The sequence below is a fragment of the Dermacentor andersoni genome, chromosome 5 (assembly GCF_023375885.2).
Source record: "Dermacentor andersoni chromosome 5, qqDerAnde1_hic_scaffold, whole genome shotgun sequence".
Classification (NCBI taxonomy): Eukaryota; Metazoa; Arthropoda; class Arachnida; order Ixodida; family Ixodidae; genus Dermacentor; species Dermacentor andersoni.
This window is the reverse complement of record NC_092818.1, coordinates 184566001-184580175: the sequence shown is the minus strand read 5'-3', so window position 1 is coordinate 184580175 and position 14175 is coordinate 184566001. Positions and strand designations below refer to the sequence as shown.

Genomic DNA, 14175 nt, shown 5'->3' with positions numbered 1-14175 from the left:
CTGCAATATAAATAAATTTCTTCTCGTTATTTCGGCATTGCTTAGTTGCCTCTCCTTTACTGCCATTATGTGCACAAATTTTATTTACCATGAATTGTACTTCCTTCTTTTCCATCTGATTGTGCATGCACTGTCGGGATTTTTTGCCCCCCCCCCCCCCCCTTTACATATTGCACTACGAGCCTGTAAGGTACTTCAAATGAATAAATAAATGGTCGCTCAACTTTTCCAGGGCAGAGAAAGCTTCTCTTCGGGGCATTCGGGCTCGGGTGGCCCTGGCATTTGCTGTCACCGACGTCTGCAACTGGTGAGTCTGCAACTGAAAATCGTGAAACATGCCTCAAGGGCCCAGATGAAGTGTCTACGGCAAACATTAACATATTTCCGGAGTTCGGTCTGGTGCTAAGTATTTTAGGCACAAGATGCTCAGAGAGGCCAAATGTTCCGGACTACAGCGTTTAGAACACGCACCAAAAATGCCTTAATTCATTGCTACATTTTACGCTGCATGCGTTTATTTGGTGTCCTTCTTTTTATTACATATGCCTTGAGACAAACTTCCTCACTTCTGGAGAAAATTATACTATTTATTCTAACAATATTTCAATAATTAAAACCGAACCGCTATTTTTCATAGTAACGTATATTGCTTCTCCGAGAAAGGAAGAACTAAGGACGCAATTTGATCAGCATATGGAACATAGCAAAGCAGAAAATTTCGCAAGAAGGGGTTCAATATGTCTGTAAACCCGTTAAACTTTAGTAGCGCTTTACTAGCCTGCGTTGGTTCGGGCATAATCACTTTGTCAAGTTGCGTCGTCTAAGCAACGCGTGAGGAAATCCTCGATTATCCATATATCAGAATCAAACCTGCAGTTCGAAACATAAGTTGAACGAATTTAAAATAAACGAACAGCCGTTATCCCTTCTTCACTCGTACATCAGCAAATCAGCATCAGCATCAGCATAAGCAAATAAAATATGCGTGAATTCGTAAGATACTCGATGTGATGATCTCAGCAGTGATTCAAACCTATCAATCGTGGGCAACCTGTAATATTGTCGCTCGAACATAATGTGACGGCAAGCTGAGTCTTACCGTCATTGAAATTGAAAGATATCCGCTATAAGCCTAGCCATTTTTCTTTATCTACGCCCAAACAAAGATGCCAACGTATTTAGCGCCAGGTTGCTCCCGAATCAGACTGATAGAACTGCTTGCTTTTTAGTTAAGTTTTAGTTTTAGTTAAGGCTAATGAATGGCATTAGGGCTTCCGGTTCGCAGTTGACGCCGACTCACTAATGTCATAGAGCAGTTAGTAAACGAGGGATACTAATTGAGAAACCTGGTCACCAGCGTTCTTACGCAGGCTGTAGTTCAGTGGGTATGCAAAGGTTATGTTTTACTCTTAGCTGCCGTCACATACTCAGAGCGTAGGGACATGCTTGTTTGTTTATCTTGGTGTATTTTGAAGGCTGCCAATAACAATATCACTGTGCAAAAGCAACAATGGAAACGGCAGCACTCGTAATACGCCTTACTTGGTTCATAATAATTTTACGATCCACAGTTGGAGAAAAATTAACTCCATCATTTTTTTCAGAATTTATTTATTAGTAAAATACAGAAAATTACATTTGTTTAGTATAGCAGGGTGGTAGTCCCATAGTCGAAGACTGTATTGGGACCTCCTGTTAAAGACACATGATGGCATACATTGTTTAAAGTAACAGTAGCGCAGATGAGAGATGAGATTATCTATTATACTGGTATAAATTTTTTGCATTTTTGATTATAGGTGGTAGAGTATTCCAAAGCGATATCGAGAAAAATTCCGCAGTCCGTTTACCCAAGTTAGTACGCACTTTAGGTAGGCGGAAATTATTGTTAAGTGCAACTCTAGTGGGACTATGAACTGTCAGGTCACAAGGGGAGAAGCAGATCGATGGAAGTTCCTTAGTCATATATCTGTAAAATAATATCCCTAGATTGTATTTGGTGAGTTCTGAAATGGTCAGGATGCGGTTTTCATGTAGTAGTGATTTTCCATTTGTAAAGCGTGAATTGCTTGTAATAATTCTTATAGATTGGTTCTGGATTTCATCATGAAGTAAGTTCCAAGGCCTGTTCAACCAGTTCACTGTGCAGCATGCGCATGCAAATACTTTCCACATGCCAATGCCTCACCACACTATGTGTAAACGAGGAACTGCACAATGTAAACATTTCTCACTTGATCTTATCCCTTTCTTATCATCTAGCTCTCAGTGCCAGCCGATCCTGGTTATAACGTACGCGAACAGTCACCCGAGCTGCGGAGAAAGTGTGATTACGAAAGAAAGTGTAATAGAATCGTTACGTTTTCGTGGTCTAGGTTGGACAGAAGATATGTGTGGTCACCTAACATCAAATACCTGTACACGTACGTGTGAACACACGCATGTACGTTATTACGGGAACTCAGAACTTCAATAGCCACTGCTTCTCTCCCACCTGTTGAACTGAAAGTCTAGCGAAGTTTGCTCATTGTCACTTGTCACTATACCTACATGCCTGGCAAGTGCACATCAGTGTTTCTCGTAAATCAAGAAGGCAAGCCCTAAAACGGTCTTTTAAAGCGACGTGACATGTCTAAATAACAAGAATTGCTGTGGTGTCTTGCAAGATGCCGCTTTTATTAAGCAGTTAGCAGGATAACCTATTAATGACAACCAACGTAGGGTGGGGAGGGAAACAAGAATGTATGCATTACTACTACACATACAAGTACAGGAAAATAGAGAAAACTCGAGTCTTAGGAAGACCACGAGTCAATAGAGGGTCATCTGTGCCCCTTATATTTGCCAGCGGTGACGAGTCAAATACAGAAATATGATCAACCGGGCATAACATCTAATCGCACAAACGAAAGCTCATGGCAATCATTTTAGGACCATTTGGTCTCTCTCGCATAATTATGTGTAACACTGGCCGGAGCGAAATAATTTTTCAGGAGCATCATGCAATGCAGAGCTTTTACCTTGCTTACATTGTTCAGGAAGTGATTTAAAACGTGCTGAGCTATATCGGTTCCATCTTTTAGGCTCGCAGCAATCTTCAATGCTTGTAACCAGAGCTGAAGTTGTAATTTTGAGCTGCTGAAACTTAAAGCTCACTTTTCAGGTGCCCTCTGCAAAAATTTTCTCCGCAACATTTACGTGATTTCAAGTTACGACAAGCCGGCTATTCTATAAATAGTAGCACACTCAGGCCCAAATCAGAATCAGCTGGAGCATAACGTCACTCATGCTGCATTACAACGTAAATCATAATAAATAAGGTCATGTTGTGGCAACATAGTGAGCGCGCTATACCTTAATGAGACTGACAACCAATTTTTAAGAGTTTAGTCTTTACAGCTCTACGACAAGCACACCTTCGGAAAGGTTTACACCTGCAGCGTTTGTATATTTGTCTATATGTATGTACTTGCAAGTTTACGTCAGATTCTTAGTATGTTTGCAAAAGGTCTCAGTGTATATTTTTTTTTTATTCAAATCAATTGTGAAATGTTTTGATTATTTCTTTTTTTAAATCTGCAATTTTGGGTTAACGGCTTCTTGGGCAGCCATACGTCTGATGAATAATTGACATTACTGGCGCAAATTAAGGCCACACGGGGCCAAAGAGCGCCAAAGCCATGCAGTATCCATACTTCTCATACCGTCACAGTTAAAAACAAAGTTTATAAATACACACAGGCGCAAAAGAAATATCAAACAATATAATAAGGAAATAATAAACAGGGGTTTCACTGCACATATAGGGTTTTGAAATTTTAGATAGCTGCGATCACATCTTTGGTGGGTTTGTTATACCCTTCTTTTCAGTAACTAATCTGGATCCCTATTCACAAATGCTTTTCGAACAGGCATTCCTTCATTGGGCGATGTTCTGCCTCCCGCTACTGACAACTGACATATAACGAGGCGATTGCAGCTGCGACTGCCAATCTCAAACTGCACTAACGCAAAACACAAAAACAAAAAACATACTAAAACTGGCTAGTTTCTCCACTTTTCTCAATGCATTAGCTGGCAAAGTTTCTCGACTACAAGCTCACATCTATTGCCTCACTTCCCTTACTCACTGTTCACCTTCTCCGCCGTGCTTTCTTGCTCGCCCTAAAGGGAAAACGCCTCGTGCAGGTTACACTGAACAGTCGACCACAACAGAGCGTGCATGGAAAAGACTCGGGCCTACCGGCATACGATGGTAAACATCGATTAACACCGCGCAGACACGTTGCCTTTATCTGGTGATTGGCCACTCTGGTGTTTTGCTTCGCTAGCCAAGCGATACGGCAGTACTTTGTGATGGCACGTTGCTCACTTTCTATAATGGCATTCTGTTAGTGTTTACTTAAAGGCACCGTTGATACAACTGGCTTGGTGGACTGCGCAGCGGGAAAATGAAGATGGCTGTTTTTTTTCTGGTTCCTTTCAAATCACCTCGGCTAGGCGGTACCATGCTGATACGTCCAACAGCCATGTTCAACTGCCGATGACTATGACTACAAGTTCGCTGTCCCACCCGCTCTAATTATTGTCGTTTAATTTCTTACATTACAACGAAGCGGACCAGGCACGTACCAAGGGGTCGCCAAGCCCCCCCCCCCCCCCCCCTAAATTAAGTGGCCTATCCTTGCCCCTGCCCATACACTACACACATTCCTAAAGCGCCTACAAATTAAACTTGAGATTTGACAACTATTCGGTGGTTAACATTTTGCTGCCTTTTTCACTCCTTTTGGATGGTGGTGGCTGTCGGAATCTTCTGGGGTGTGAAGGCCAGTTTTCTCATCGATTGGGTGTCCGCGCATTTAACTCGAGATGCGTTCAGAAGCAAGCTTCATGAGAATCATCCAGGCGTTCGTTATAAGACAGATCACGTATATGGCGGCATACCACAGATGGTGCACCGCAGAAAAGAAACTCGATGGCCTGATTAGTACGATATACAAAAAAAAAAACGATTGGACTCATGCTAAGCACGAGCACGGTGAAACTCCTAGAGCTGGAACTGCGCAACATGCTAGAGGAGCTAGTAGAAGCGCAACGTATAGTGCAATATAAATTAGGGATCCACAACCACACACAACACGGAGACAAACGGTTCATACCCAAAGTAATAAGGGCCAAACTCACGGTACCCCCTTACCCAAGAATATGCATCCTGGACAACACGAATGCAGGAGAAAAAGCAGGGCAAGGAACATGGCGGAGAACTACAGAAGAAACAAGGACGCGGTCTTTGCAGACGCTGAAGTTGCAAACACAAACGCAGCTTTGTTGCAGCAGTACTTAACCACAACAGTACTACACCACAAGCTTGACTATAAACATGACACGCATCGAAATGGCGGAGGAAGCGGCTAAGGCGTTAACCATAGCACAAACCAACGCATACTGCATAATCAGCGATTCGAAATCGGCAGTACGCAACTTCGCGAATGGCCGGATCTCAGCTGAGGCGCTAAACATACTCAGAAAAGGCAAAACAAAAAGGGAAGACAGCTGCGTCCAAATCCCGCTCTACCGACTCAACGGGAGAGGACAACCCTAACGCGGCGGCACACAACGTAGCTCGAGGACTCACTTTCCCAGCTGCGACGAACGTAGGCCCCTCGACAGGGCCCTCTGAAATATGAGAATGGGAAGACAGAATGACCAGCTCCAACGACATCACCAACCATTACGAGATGCAAAGATGCACTTATCTACCACCCCATCAACAACTGGCTAGTGGCGACAACTACAAACGAAATCATACAAGAGTCCGATACTTATGCACGCTATTTTTTCGGAAATATACACAACAGATTGCAAAGTGTGTGGAAGCAGAGCTGCAGTAGAAGACATGCAACCGGACTGCCAGAAACTAATGCTGGACAATGAGAGCGAAGCCTCCATCGACAGCCTCCGCGCGCGATGGCAAGCAACGCTGCTCAGCTCGAACCTGGAACACCAACTTCGGGCAGCCCAGCGGGCCAAGGAAGCCGCCGGGAGGCAAGAACTCTTGGCCGTAACCTCGGTGGGTGCCCAAGCCCGCTAACTCGCCGGACGCGAACTGTTCTGATTCGAAATAAAGTTTTCTCACTCACTTACTTATTTGTCACCATGTGTTATAAAAGTCACGCGCATCGCTCTTGCTTCGATAGTTCAGCCTTTTTTGCTTAGACTGATCCAGGGACCAGACAAAGGATTCAGTTCATAGTCAGCTGGTCTGTACGCTCGTGGAACGAGTTGCGGCCAGAAAAAAACGCCAGTGGCCCCGTTTCACTTTTCCTTTTACTTCTTTATTTCGTCTGGTGGTGGACCGCCGCGACACTGGCAGATCCTCGGAACAATATACCCGCGATAACGTTTAGATAAGGTGGAAAATAAAATCACGTGAAACGGCGTCCATCATAAAACTAAGCAAGAAACTTTAAACCCACAAGAAATATTTATGTCGCCCGTTACCACGCCTGGTTTCTCCCTAACTGTGCAGCACCTTCCGTGCAAAATTTGCAACTGCAAACAAGAGTCGCAAGCAGTTGAGAAATTAGGTGATCTACTGAGGGAGCGAGCCAAAGCAACAGCCAAACAGGAAGGAAAAGAGAAAATTAACAAATTTATCTGCTGTTTGTGAACATATTTATGGACCAACAGCTTTTTTATTTAAAAAAGAAGTAGATAAAACGCTACCAGAACTGGACAATGGTTCCGTGTGTTTTGAATGACGCTTCTACAGTTATCATTCGAGCCGCCTGACGAAGACACTTATCTTCTGTGCTTATGTGGGTGTTTTTGTAACATTGCACGTCTAGAACAGCAGCGTCCTGCGCTCTGCGTGGTTGTACGGGACTGGCGGTCACGCATCGTTACGCAACTTGCCAAATAACAATGCGAGTCGGTTTTGGCACTTGGCAGAAAGAATCCTCTTTTTTTATGTCGTTAGAACTTGATACAAAATGCGCGAGCAAAAAATTTGTGCCGCTTAGGTAATATATAGGTTGTTATAACGTGGCGCAATAGTTACGGTTTCGCACTTTCGCTCTTCTTGACCGCCACAAAATGGCGTACGGTGGTCACTGCCAAGAAGAAAAGCGCCATCAATGAAAATTTGAGAAAAGGCTCCCCATTGACTAACGTACGGCCTGGTTCGCAGATGCTCCCGGTGGTATCAGAGGTAAGGCGCAAGACTCTGACGGCGCTATTCAAAGCACATACATGTGATTATATCACACGTGAAGATCAGCCTCTGCTATCTGCGGGCTATGCGTAGGTGCAGACTAAACACAAGTATTTTAAATTAAAGGTGCACCGCTTGCTTACTCAAACATGGGACACGCAGATGGCAGATTTTGCCTATGTGGACAACGTAGTGGATGCCGACGTGAGATGTCGATGTGAGTCACTGTATTTACAATTTCTTATCCGCCCGATGGCAAGAAGGAACAGTGTGAGAATTACATACCAGAACGATATAGGTAACAAACAAATGGTCTTACCAGCCTACAACGAGTGATATTTAAAAAAAAGATGTCTAATCTTCTGCGCGCCAGCCCGGAAACAGAATTTTGTGTGATTTACATATATTCAAATTAAAAAAAAATTATGGGGTTTTACGTGCCAAAACCGCTTTCTGATTATGGGGCACGCCGTAGGGGAGGGCTCCGGAAATTTCCACCACCTGGGGTTCTTTGACGTGCACCTAAATCTAACTACACGGGTGTTTTCGCATTTCGGCCCTATCGAAATGCGGCCGCCGTGGCCGGGATTCGATCCCGCGACCTCGTGCTCAGCAGCCTAACACCATAGCCACTGAGCAACCACGGCGGGTTACATTCAAATTCATGAGCACTTTCGTGCATAGGATGATGTGTGCTGACGCAAAACAGGAGATGGCTGGAAGAGGCCCCCCTCCTGCAGTAAAAATAAAATAATCTGATGATGATGACAAATAGTATTCGTAGTGCACATAGGGCAGATATACTGTACATGGATGCATGCTTAAACAGAGCCAGGTTTTGGATGGCCAAAAGTGCCTATCATTGTCAATTGCACCAAGATAAGAGCTGTGCGTAGGGAGCGCTGGTGAAAATAATAAGAATGTAACACGAAAGCTGCTCTGCTATGAAGCTGTTCAATGTATTTCAAAAAATGTGTTTTTTTTTTTAGAACGTAAACAATCTTTTTCAGATAAGCTATCTTCAGCTGACAGTAAATGCTGCTAAGGAAAAAGCCCAACAAGGTTAAAATAGCTCATGTCAGCTGGCTGATGCTTCGATTGCGTGAGCTTTCTTTTTTAAAGGCACGCTAAACAAGAAAAATAATTTGAGCTTTACGAGTACATTAGCCTTTTGCAATACCACGAAAAGCCACTCATACCGTAATAGGAAGCATAGTAGCAGGTGGTAGCGCCAAGTTCCCGAACCAGCTCATAATGACGTCTTGAATTTCAACGACGTTCGCATGGCGCTAGTAAAACATTTATTGGTAGGAATGAACTGCATTGTGCTCCATAAGCGTGAAATACTAAACTTGGTAGCTTTAGGGTACTTTTGCGGAGACACAACGGCCGCAAATATGATAACTTCGTAGGTCATGATGCCACGATAATGTAACAGCGCACTGGTTTCCATGTAACATATAAAAAAAAACTTTATTTTCTTGCAATTTTTTCTTCCTCTTGTAAACCGATTACCACGAGATTAACGAAAATGATGTTTTAAAATGTTACTTAATCTGTACCAACTGATCTAGTGTTTCTGTTTAGTGTCGATTCAAAGCGCCTTGATAAAAGCAGTCGATAGTCTTTGTTATATCTATGCTGCGATTTGTTCTTCCAGATTGGATGCACATGTATGACTTCACAAAAATAATTAGATTAAGCACAACTGAAACCAGGAATTACCGACAGATTAGGGCAACCCTCGTGAGGACAAAAGAATAAGCAGGCTTAATCCGGTGCAGAGCTTCACCCCTTGTATGTAGATTGCGTTACTGCCGTGCGACTCACAATAATGTCTCCCCCCCCTTCCTAAAGTTATTGACACCAGTAGTAAGTGGCAAGAATACTATAAGCGGAGCGCACCCTTGTCGCATTAACTAGGCACCTACGTGTGTTCAGAGACTTGATGAATGCTATTGCATTCTCCCTTCTTTTGTGGCCTACGTGACTACAGGAATGAGACAGTGCGATTAATTTCAATGGCTTGATTTCTGAACAGCTTTATTTTGATAGGTTCCGTAGAAGACAGATATCGATTCCGTACTGAATGCATATTACGAGCTAAGGAATGCTAATGGGCTGAAAGAACTGTTCATGGGGTATCTCCATCTTACGTTCCTTTTCTTTTTTTGGCGGAGCAACGTAATTGAATTGTAAAGCCATGTTTGACTGCTCCCATGAAGGCGAAAAAAAACGCTGTGCAGCACAAATCTGATTATAACCTTCCCAGCTTGCAGGGCCAAAAGAAGACAAAGTGAATCGGTTAACCGAAGCTAGTCTGATTGCGGTGCATCTACAAATCAGGATGCACCCATTCTTTTTTTTTTTTTGAACACCCTCAGGAAAAAGACGAGGTCATATGTTTATATTTTTTTAGTAGTTCGTTTCAGCTTTGCAAATGATGCAAAGTGTGGCTGTGGTAAAAGAGAAAGCGTTCGTGTTTGCATTCCTTATAGCATACTGGCTGTATAAAAACGTTTGAATTGAACTTTGAAGTTGGCTAGTTGACGATGAAAGCACTTTTCTTAGCTCGCGTCCTTCTGTGTCAGCCCATTCTGAAGGCGTATACATCACAGAGCAATGTTACCGCTAAAGCTTTACAAGCCTAATTAGAGCTAGTTCACAAACACCGTTCGTATACAATGTCGAGGTGCTATCTTGTAGCGATGTTTTTTTCCAGCGCTAATACCTTTTGGCGCTATGACTAGCATATAATCAAGCAGGTATTGTTGCAAAATGGTGGTCCTGATTTGCAGCGCAATGAATGAGGTATGCTCTACGACGAGGTGGACCACAAAGTGTTATATATAATCCAGAGTGCTTTAGCGAATAAATTTAAACTGTAATTCTGCTTGTACCGTTTTGGTTGCAATAAAACTGCACTTAGTATTTTTATAACTGAAGGAAAAAGCGTCTTTTTTATTTTTTTTTATCATTGATAACAGCCTTAGAACCAGAAAGTTAAAAAATGTGCGTTTTTATTGACCAGTGTAGCTTAAGATTACGCAGTAAGCAAAGAGAACATACTAGTGAACGCAGTACGTGATCTCGAATATCGTCTGCTTTCGCTAGAGATCTCTATAGCTTATATTGACGCAGTGCACTTTGGTCAATTATGTTCGCTCAGCGCTCCGTGGAATTAGATTATGAGCATTTAATTACCTGAATGGTGTAATTAAACCTCATTTATTGTGATGTTTCAAAGCTGTAACCACCTGCATCCCTTTCTTTGAATCTTTTTAACCCCTATCTCCCATCCCCAGTGTAGGGTAGCAAACCGGAGACTCATATCTGGTTAACCTGCCTGCCTTTCCTCTTTATCTCTCTCTCCCCCTTCTTTGAATCTTGCAGTCAAGCAGACGAAAACGTTTGCGTGTTGTGCGTTGTCCCCACGCAGAATAGCGAAAGAATTGCCCTTGCGGCGTTTAAAAGAGGCTACAGAGATCTATCGGCTGCGCACTATTGACGCCTGTTTCAAGCCACTTCTTTTGGTGACATTAGAATAAGCCGTCAAGGGAATGCTAAAATAACTTCCCAGCATTTTTATTCCGCATCGACACGACAGCCAGGGTCTAAAGCTATGTTTTCGAGGGGCGGGAGTCATTGTACTAGTAGCAGTAAAGAGAAGAGTGACCGAGATATAAATTAATTACTGTACTGTTACGTACTAGCAGCGGCACCTGGTTCTCAACATCGTCAGCGTCGGCCACAATTATATATGTAGATTTTATTTTATTCACTAATTATTTTGTACCCACAACCTTTCTGAACATCGGAATAATTGGATTTCGGAATATAATGAGCTTCTAAGCGTAATAAAGAAAAATATAAGCAAAGACTAGCAACCCGTTTGTTGGAACAAAAGAAAGGAAACCGAAAAGCTGGTGGAACAATGTTACAGGGGAAGCAATCGACGAATGACAGAAAGCATTCCGAGAGCACTGGCCGGCAAAACAATCGCAGTTGCCGCATGATGGAGTTGACAAAAAATGGGAAATATGCAAGAAAAAAATGTGCGGCTCAAATACTGGTTCAAGCAATGAACAAAGGTGAAAGTGGATGGTGGTTGACAAAAGTACGTGACATTTACTTCATGTTGCCTTCAGAATCGGTATACGCCTGCATGATAAATAGTGCAGTTCCTACTCAGCGTATTGAAATATCGTGTGAAGAAAGGATACAATTATATATGGCTCTTTTAGACATTACAAGAGTATTTGACAACATTAGCCGCAACAACTAACGAAATATTCTGAAAGGAGAATGCTTAGGCAACGGCTGTATGCAGATGTGGAGGGAGATTTACCTAAAAGATACCGTTTGCGCTGAATGAGAAGGAATGAGATGTGATGCAAAGATAGAGCACGCCGCATTCCAGTGAAACAGGGCAGACATATCAATTTCGTCATATCATAAAAGAAAGTCTTTTTTTTTTTAAGTGAAGCTGTGTGAGTTATTGTGGTGTTGCAAATTCTCATTGCGGTTTGGTTCCAAGACTCGATACGCTAGACCTGCCCTAATGGCTCACTAACTAAGGCATTGCACTTCTGAGCACGAGGCTGCGGATTCAATTCCCTGCTGTTTCAGGCACATTTCTATGAAGTACAATGCGAAAACACTTGTGTGCCGTGCATTGGGCGCCTGGTAAAGAACCTCATGCGATCAATATCGATTCGGAGCCTTCGCCTACAGCGGCCTCATAACCAACTGTGCAGTTTTGTGCGTGAAATCACACTTTTTTATTTTAAATTTTATACGCTGCAAGCCCCTTCCGAGTTATATGGCTGCACTTCGTAAATGAATAGCGAAGAAACTGGGAATCATTTACTTGTAATGACATTTCTTTCTCTGGGAAACAAAAAAAGCTAAAGCTAACGACGCGTGCTCAAGCACTTCGCTAGCGCTCGGCTCATGAGGGCTCGAAACTGCAAGTAAATACAGCAATTGCCAGTCGGTAACTTATCCACTGATCGTGTTTTACTTTTTATTTTATTTTTGTAAATTCAGGAACTCAGGCAATTCTTGAACGCTAAAAAACGTGTTACGGTATTTTGATAGCAGTAGTGTGTACGGGTAAATGAAAATGCCAGATACAGTTAAACAACGTCACTTCACTTGAGTCGCAGTCACCGAAGGTTTGTCAGTTCGTAGAGCAGTGGCAGAAGAAAAAAACCATATGGTTGATGACGGTCGAAGAAACTCGCCAGCCGTATTTTCACCAACTACAGAGGGAAAGAAACTGATGTTTGTTCAACCACCAAAACATTTACATTTATTTGTTTACTTGTCGTGTTGACGTTTCTTCCTTCTGCTCGTTTCCTTTCTGTTCCTCGCTGCTGTCTAGGAACAGTTCTTATTCAAACAAGAACTTTTGGCAATCTCCCAGTTTCATAGTGCAGAATATGCTATGAACTGCATTGAATTCTCGGGAAAACCGCTCGCAATCCGATGGACCTTCAGGATATTTGTGAAAGAGAGCCTTTTATTTATGCCATTATGAGACGAGCACAATACAAATATTGGCCTTACACAGCAGCAACCAGAACGAATGGGAAACTAGACGCCACCCGGGCACACACCTACAAACAAGAAGCACAGAAGAAATACAACTTCCGAAAGAGTATCCATCGGTCGTGAAAACGCAAACAATGAGGAATCGAAAAGATAGTCTCTCCTCCAAAAAAAAGAACAACAAAAATAATAGCAAAGAACAAAAGCGCAAAAATTTTGATGCTGTGTTCGGAACAAATCCTGGACTAGTTAGTAAGTGTATCAGATTGCATTTTATCAGTATCACTGCGAACGTGATACCTAGTCTTTCCTTCTCTCACTCCCTTTCCCTTCTTTCGTATCGCTTACTTTAAAAAAAGCTGGAAATAAACCACCTAACGTTCTTAGTGGGCGCAGCCTCTTCCCGTAATGACTGCCTATTTCCTTTAACAACGGTACAGTAAGGATGGACAGTAAGGCTGGTTGGTGACGAACTGAGATTTTTTTGTTCAATATGTTTTTATTTTATAGCAACCTGAAATTGATTCAGAACGATGGCTATTGAGTGGCCTCGTACAGCATAAATACCCTGCATGAAGTTATCTCTGTATGATGCCAGCCTGTGATATTACTTGCCTAAGCAACCTTTTATGTCTTCGTAAATATTTTGACGGTAAACTAATGCGCCTGAGTTAGCGCCACAGTTGAATCTGAACGCAGTGCAGCAGGAGCAGATTACCAATTTTTTATTGACATAAATTTAAAGGAGAGTATGGCGCCTTTTAGTGGAACCTGCGTCGCTGACATTCAGCATGCTATGAACGTGACGGTGTTTCTTCTACATATATGGAGACAAAATTGATTGGAAGAATTGGACATGTTATTATAAGGCATGAAAAGGGAAATATTTTTTCCCGGTAACCACTTGCTTCACTTTGGCAAGCAAGTGGAATATGTGAAGAGGTTCTAGCGCGCCGCTCAGAAACACGTACGCCGCCAAAAAAACAAAGAAAGAAATATCGTATAAAACATGTATTTTCCATTCATTCTCAAATTAACTACATCGCTTAAGAATAACGTGGCACTGATAGGCTATCTAAAGCGTAATTCTCAAACACAAGGAGAACGCTCTTGCATTGCCTTCACAAGCCATTGTGCAAATATTTGAATAATAAAAAAAACGTTATATCGTCATTAACCCCTAGCGTCTTTGTTTCTGTGTAAGGAATTTAAAGAACTACATTGTTTTTAGTGAACAAGTACAGCCAAGCAATAGTAAGAAAACAATAATTTCTGCTTGAGAAATATATTTGTAGTCGAACTGAATAAACGTTTGACAAGAATATTTTTTTATTGCTAACAAATATTTCATAAAACCTAATGCCTCAACGTAGTATCAGCCGCTTTTTTAAGCCTTCAAAGCGCGT

At 42.3% G+C, this 14175-nt stretch overlaps 1 protein-coding gene across 1 annotated transcript in view; it reads left to right on the top strand.

Moving 5' to 3' along the window:
- Positions 1-254: 254 nt before the first annotated feature.
- Positions 255-14175, top strand: part of LOC129385172 (neprilysin-1-like) — a 206804-nt gene continuing 192883 nt past the window's right edge. The window contains exon 1 of the mRNA XM_055071413.2: positions 255-307. The gene's annotated coding sequence lies outside the window, so the exon portion shown is untranslated. The remainder of the gene's footprint in view (positions 308-14175) is intronic.